The sequence below is a fragment of the Humulus lupulus genome, chromosome 9 (genome assembly GCF_963169125.1).
Source record: "Humulus lupulus chromosome 9, drHumLupu1.1, whole genome shotgun sequence".
Taxonomy (NCBI): domain Eukaryota; kingdom Viridiplantae; phylum Streptophyta; class Magnoliopsida; order Rosales; family Cannabaceae; genus Humulus; species Humulus lupulus.
The window spans coordinates 114,610,859-114,617,086 of record NC_084801.1 but is presented as its reverse complement, the minus strand read 5'-3'; the positions used below and the strand labels follow the sequence as shown (position 1 = coordinate 114,617,086).

Genomic DNA, 6,228 nt, shown 5'->3' with positions numbered 1-6,228 from the left:
CAAAACACCATTACGACAATTTATGATTGCATTAGATGTAGCTAAGAATGGTCTACCTAAAATGATAGGAATTTGAGCATGCATATTTTCCACAGGTTGAGTATCAAGAACAATGAAGTCAACAGGAAAATAAAATTTATCAACTTTTATCAAAACATCCTCTATAATGCCTCTAGGAATTTTCACAGAACGATCGGCTAATTGAAGAGTTATAGAGGTAGGTTTTAGCTCACCAAGACCAAGTTGCTTATAAACAGAATAAGGCAACAAATTCACACTAGCACCCAAATCAAGTAAAGCTTTGTTAATAAAATGATCACCAATAATGCATGAAATTGTGGGACACCCAGGATCTTTATATTTAACAAGACTTTTATATTGGATAATGGAACTAGCTTGTTCAGTTAAAAACGCCTTTTTAGGAACATTAGTGTTTCTCTTAACAGTACAAAGATCCTTTAAAAATTTGGAATAGGCAGGAATTTGTTTAATGGCATCTAAGAAAGGGATGTTGATACTAACTTGTTTAAAAACTTCTAAGATGTCATTATATTGGCCACCTTTTTTAATTGGAAGTAATCTTTGTGGGAATGGGGCTTTTGGAATGAAAGGATGGATTGGAATTTCTTTGTTTGAAAAGTCATTGGCATTAGAACTAGAAGACTGACTCTTTTCTTTTTCTTTTTCGTTTTCAACCTCAGGTATGTAATCGGGTTTGACAATTTTCTTTCCAGACCTAAGAGTTGAAATTGATTTGACTTCTCCATTATGACTAGACTTTCCTATCGCATATTGACCTTTTGGATTAGGGATAGGTTGACTAGGGAATGTTCCTTTCTCTCTATCAGCTAAAGCAGTGGCGAGTTGTCCTACTTGTGTCTCGAGTTTGGTAATAGATTGAGATTGATTTTGTAGGATTTGTTGGGTGGATTTCATAAATTGTTGTAAAGTATCTTCTAAGGAAGGTTTTCTTTGTTGCGGATATGGTTGATTTTGTGGGGCATGAGCTTGGTTTTGTGTGTTGTATTGGTGCCCTTGATTCATTTGGGGTTGGTTTTGTCTCCATGAAAAGTTCGGATGGTTTCTCCAATTTGGATTGTAGGTGGATGAAAATGGGCTATCATTTGGTTTCCCATAAGAATGAAGAGCATTGGCCTCCTCAGAAAAGGCTTCTTGGTAGGAAGGGCATGATTGGGCATTATGGCAAGGACTAGAACATATAGAACAGACATCTTTTCTAGGTTGAATTGGAGAGTTTATAGTTTGGCTTATGGCTAAAGCTTCTACTTTTCTCGCTAATTTGTCTAAGGATGTTCTTAAGTCTAATTCTTCTTTTACTTCATACCTTCCTCCTCTTTTTGGTGAATTAGTTGACCTAGACCTAGGATCAAAATAATTCCATTGTTGTGAATTGACAGATAAATCTTCAAGGGCGTCCCACGCCTCTTGTCCTTGAAATTTTAAAAATTTTCCAGTATGCATAGATTGAATCATTTGACGATTAGAGGGAGTCAAACCATCATAAAAATATTTTACAAGTCTCCATTTTTCAAAACCATGATGAGGACATTTTAATAATAAATCTTTAAATCTTTCCCAACATTCATAAAACTCTTCATTATCTTTTTGAAAAAACTCGGAGATTTCTCTCCTTAGACTATCAGTTTTAGACATAGGAAAAAATTTCAGTAAGAATTTATTATAAAGTTGATCCCATGTAGTTATAGACCCCGTGGGAAGGGAATTTAACCAAGCTTTTGATTTGTCTTTTAATGAAAAAGGGAACAATCTTAGTTTGACCGACTCATCAGAAAAATTTTGAAATTTAAATGTTGAGCAAATTTCTAAGAAATCTTTGACATGCATGTAAGGATCCTCTCTATCTAACCCATAAAAAGATGGCAATAATTGAATGATTGCGGGTTTAAGCTCAAAATGAGTAGCAGAAGTAGTAAGTAAAACAATGCATGACGGAGCATTAGATGAAATAGGTGCAAAATATTCAAGCAAAGTTTTTTCAGGCACAACATTTTCATCAAGAGGATTAGCAATAGGTTCCATGATGCTCAAATTTTTACTAACACTTTCAATTTCAAACAAAGATAAACGTCTTTTTACTAATCGTTTTTTAGAGTTACGTTCCCAATGATGCATACAATTTTTCACAAACAAGGCAACAAGGATAATCTCAGACAAGCAATTTTCTGATGTGGAAGATCAGTTAAAACCGCAACCACAGAGCATACTTAGAATTTTTAGAGATTTCACAACAATATAATTCTTATGGTTTACTTGTCCCCAGGCCTATTTGATTCCACTTACTCGCGCACTACTAACAACTCCCCGAGGTTAATTAGTAGAGGCGGATGGGAATTTTGGTCAAATTTCCTTTAAGCAAGAATTGCTTATGGTGAAAGGACAAGATTTAGGTTTTTTTTTTTTTTTTTTTTTTTTCAAGTATTTTTCACAATATTACACTAAAATATTAAAGAAGACAAAGAAAAATAAGGCAAAAATTAAATAAGACTAAAATTTAGACAAGAGTAGGGAGGCATAACATGCCATCAACCATAACAAAATTAAGGTAAAAACGAGGAGGCACAAGTGCCATCAACTTAAACATAAGATAGAGGACTAGGAGGCAAAAATTGCCATCAACTAGCTAGGAGGCAAAATTGCCATCAACTAGTAATTTGCGGAAATTAAATAAAATAAAAATTACAACAATATAAATAAAGAAAATTACAACAAATGTCAAGAGGCACAAGTGCCATCAATTAACAAAGATATAAAAGAAATAAAATTACAACAAAATTATAACAAAATTAGGAGGCACAAGTGCCGTCAACTAAAAAAAAAAACAATAAATATAAATATAAGTATATATTTTTTTTATGAGTGGTTGAACCGTCCCAAATTTCTTTTTATCTTTTTTTTTTTTTAGATTTTATAGATATATATTTTTTTGTTTTTTTTTTTTAAGTGTAACAAAAATTAAAATAACTAGTAGAAGAATTCACTAACCTTGAGATAAATTCGTTTCTTTTCTCTTGCAACTCCCCGGCAACGGCGCCAAAAACTTGATGGACCCAAAACGGGTATGTTTAAAAATTTATATATTGCAAGCGCACGAATCGTCCATATAGAATAGTGATCGTGTAAGCAAGGATGTCGAACCCAAGGGAGTTGTCTAAAATCGAAAATGAAACTATTTTAAATCAAAAATAATAAATTCTAACCTAGCTCCAAAGATTGATGAGTTTTAATATTATGAACATAAAATAAAAGATTGAAAAATAAAGCTATTTAAGAGAATAAAAATAAAGCAATAATGAGTTGAAAATAAGTGTTAAAAGAAAAGATTATTAAGATACTAGAATCCACAAAATGTAAGTTTAATAATATTTATTAGTATATTGATTCCCAAGTTTTAGTGATAGTTAAAATATTTTAAACTATCATTTTCCAAAAAGATTTATAATTTTAAGCACAAATTTCTTATAAAAAGATAGGATTTTTCTTCACTTTTCAAAATTATAATTTCAAAGCATTTAGTGTAAATCAATCAAATGAAATAACAAATAAATCAATGAACATTATTTATAAGGCAAAACATAATATTTTTGTTCTAAGCATGAATGTGTACAATTTAATGACACATCTTACACAAAGAATATTATGTTTATGCACTAATGAAGAACAAAGTGTGAATATGTTCCAACAATCTAAAATACAAGATATTTAAGATGAAAGAAGTATATGAAGAAGAAAAATCCATAGACTTTGTTGTATTACAATGGAAATCAACATACAACATAAATATTATCTAGTTACAAGTTGCTTCATCATGATCTTAATAATCTTATGAAAAAGATTAGAAGCACATAACTAGAGTAGAAATTACAAAATAAAAGACATACATACTTGCAAAATGCTCTTGAAAAACTCAAATGGAAGATAGAATGGTAGAGAGAAAATGAGAGAAAAAAGATGGTAACCAAAAATTAAGCACCCCAAATGGTCTTGAAAACCCTTATTTATAGCCAAAATGACATTATTAAAATAATCAATTTAAATTAAGTAAATTGATTAAATTAATAATAATATGGTAAATAGGAGTAAATTGTAGGAGTGATGATGATTTTGGGGTAAAAGTGTGTAGACAAAAGGGTAAAAAGGTGGCATTTTGAGTATAGGGGACAAATGGTACACTTAGGAAATATAGGCTCAAAAAGTGGCATGCATAGCTGTGTTGGAACTGGGCTGCTTTGGGTGCCAGGCGGCTGGGAATGCTGCTGGGCCGTACGGTTAGTGGGCTGGTGAAGGCAAGGCCCAAGGTGGCTTCTGGCTTGCCGAAGGAATGAAGCTGATTGCTTCATCAAGAGGCTGTGACAGGTGGCGTTGGAGGCATATATGCTGAAGGAGGAAGGCGTGGACTTCATGGCTGGGAGGAGAAATGCTGAGAGAAAGGGAGTTGGGCCAGGCGTGGGCCTGGATGTGAGGCCCAATCCGTGGGCTTGAAGGAGATGAAGGCTGCTGGGCTCTAGCGTGGGCTGGCTATGGCATATTTCAAAAATGCTATTTTCTCTTCATAAATGCCACTTTTGTTTTCTTTTCTCTTCTTTCTTTCAAGCATGCAATATAATTCCTACAAGATAAAAATAAATTAAATAACAATCAAATATTTTCAATTATAAATAAATCATATTAATTATTTGAAAATATTGATTATAACTTAATTTAATAAAGCATTTAAGTTCAAAAGAATTACATTTTTAACTTCTAACTTAACCATGCAAATTTCATATAATTAAATTACAACATATTATAATATAATAACTATAAAAACGTACAAATATATATAAAATCAAAATAAGCTCAATAAATTCAAAATTACTTTAAAATTTAATAAATCAATTAAAAACTCAAGAATTAAGCAACAATTAGCACATAAAATGTGGTAAAATAACTCTATTTTGTAGAGTTATCAATTCATGCATAGTTTGTTCGAATTATCCGTTTCCGATCTCGTTGTTTATCAAGGTCGGATATTACTTTAACCATGAACCCTAAAGTACTTATATGGTATGTAATGTGAGTGATTTGGTCATATCTTTTTGCTTAGTCACTTTTCCTCATCCTCAGTTTTTGCTCCGAGGTTAAGAGTTTGAAACTATTTTTCTCTTAAGATATTCCAGCCTCGATCTCGACTTGTCTCGAAATAGGTTTAGGTTCCTACTTATCATCGATTAGTTTTTTGGCTGGTTTGTTCCAAACCTGTTAAGTTTGCACATCTGGTTAACTCTAAACGTTTTAGGTTTTTGGTAGTTCGGTTTTGTCCGAACTGTCTAAGCTCGCGTATTTGGTTATATCCAAATACTTCATATGTTTTTGATAACTCGGTTATCTAGGCTCGCGTACTTGGTTATCTCCAAATACTTTTTATATATATATTTTATTTTTTAATCTGATGGTATATATACCAATGATGCCCCCTTAATATCCTATGAGTGTGACCATAGGTTATTAAATTAAGAGAGATTGCAAAAATAAAAAGAAATTACATATGGGACAAAATAGACCTTTTATTTGATGAAATTCAAAAACAAACAAACAAACTAGTACAGATAGAAAATCATGGTTACAGGCAACACTTTTCCTACACTATTGATAGTAAGGTCTAAGGTGTTCGCCATTCCATGCTCGCGGTATCAGGCTCCCATCCAATCTTGCAAGTTTGTACACACCAGGTCGGATGACTGACTCTATCTGGTATGGTCCTTCCCAGTTCGGCCCGAGCACTCCAGCTGCTGGATCTCAGGTTGCCAAGAATACGCGTCTTAATACCAGATCTCCCATTCCGAACTTTCGATCTCGAACCCTCTTATTGAAATATCGTATAGTTCATTGCTGGTAAGCATCATTTCTCAGCTGAGCCTCTTCTCTTTTTTCATCAATCAAGTCTAGGGTTTCTTCGAGCCGAGTGTGATTGGAACTTTGATCGTAAATTTGAGTTCGAATCGTTGGGATTTCGACCTCGATGGGCAACATTGCCTCGCAGCCGTATGCTAGAGAGAACGGGGTATGCCCTTTTGAGGTCCGAGCTGTGGTCCTATACCCCCAAAGGACTTGAGGTAATTCCTCGGGCCATCGTCCTTTTGCTTCTTCCAACTTTTTCTTCAGAGAACTCTTGAGAGTTTTGTTAACGGCCTCGACCTGGCCATTCGC

At 33.4% G+C, this 6,228-nt stretch overlaps 1 non-coding gene across 1 annotated transcript; it reads left to right on the top strand.

The window, feature by feature from the left end:
- Nucleotides 1-1,552: 1,552 nt before the first annotated feature.
- Nucleotides 1,553-1,659, top strand: LOC133802717 (small nucleolar RNA R71). The gene has a single exon (XR_009877462.1). It is a non-coding gene; the product is annotated as a small nucleolar RNA R71 (small nucleolar RNA).
- The last annotated feature ends 4,569 nt before the right edge of the window (nucleotides 1,660-6,228 follow it).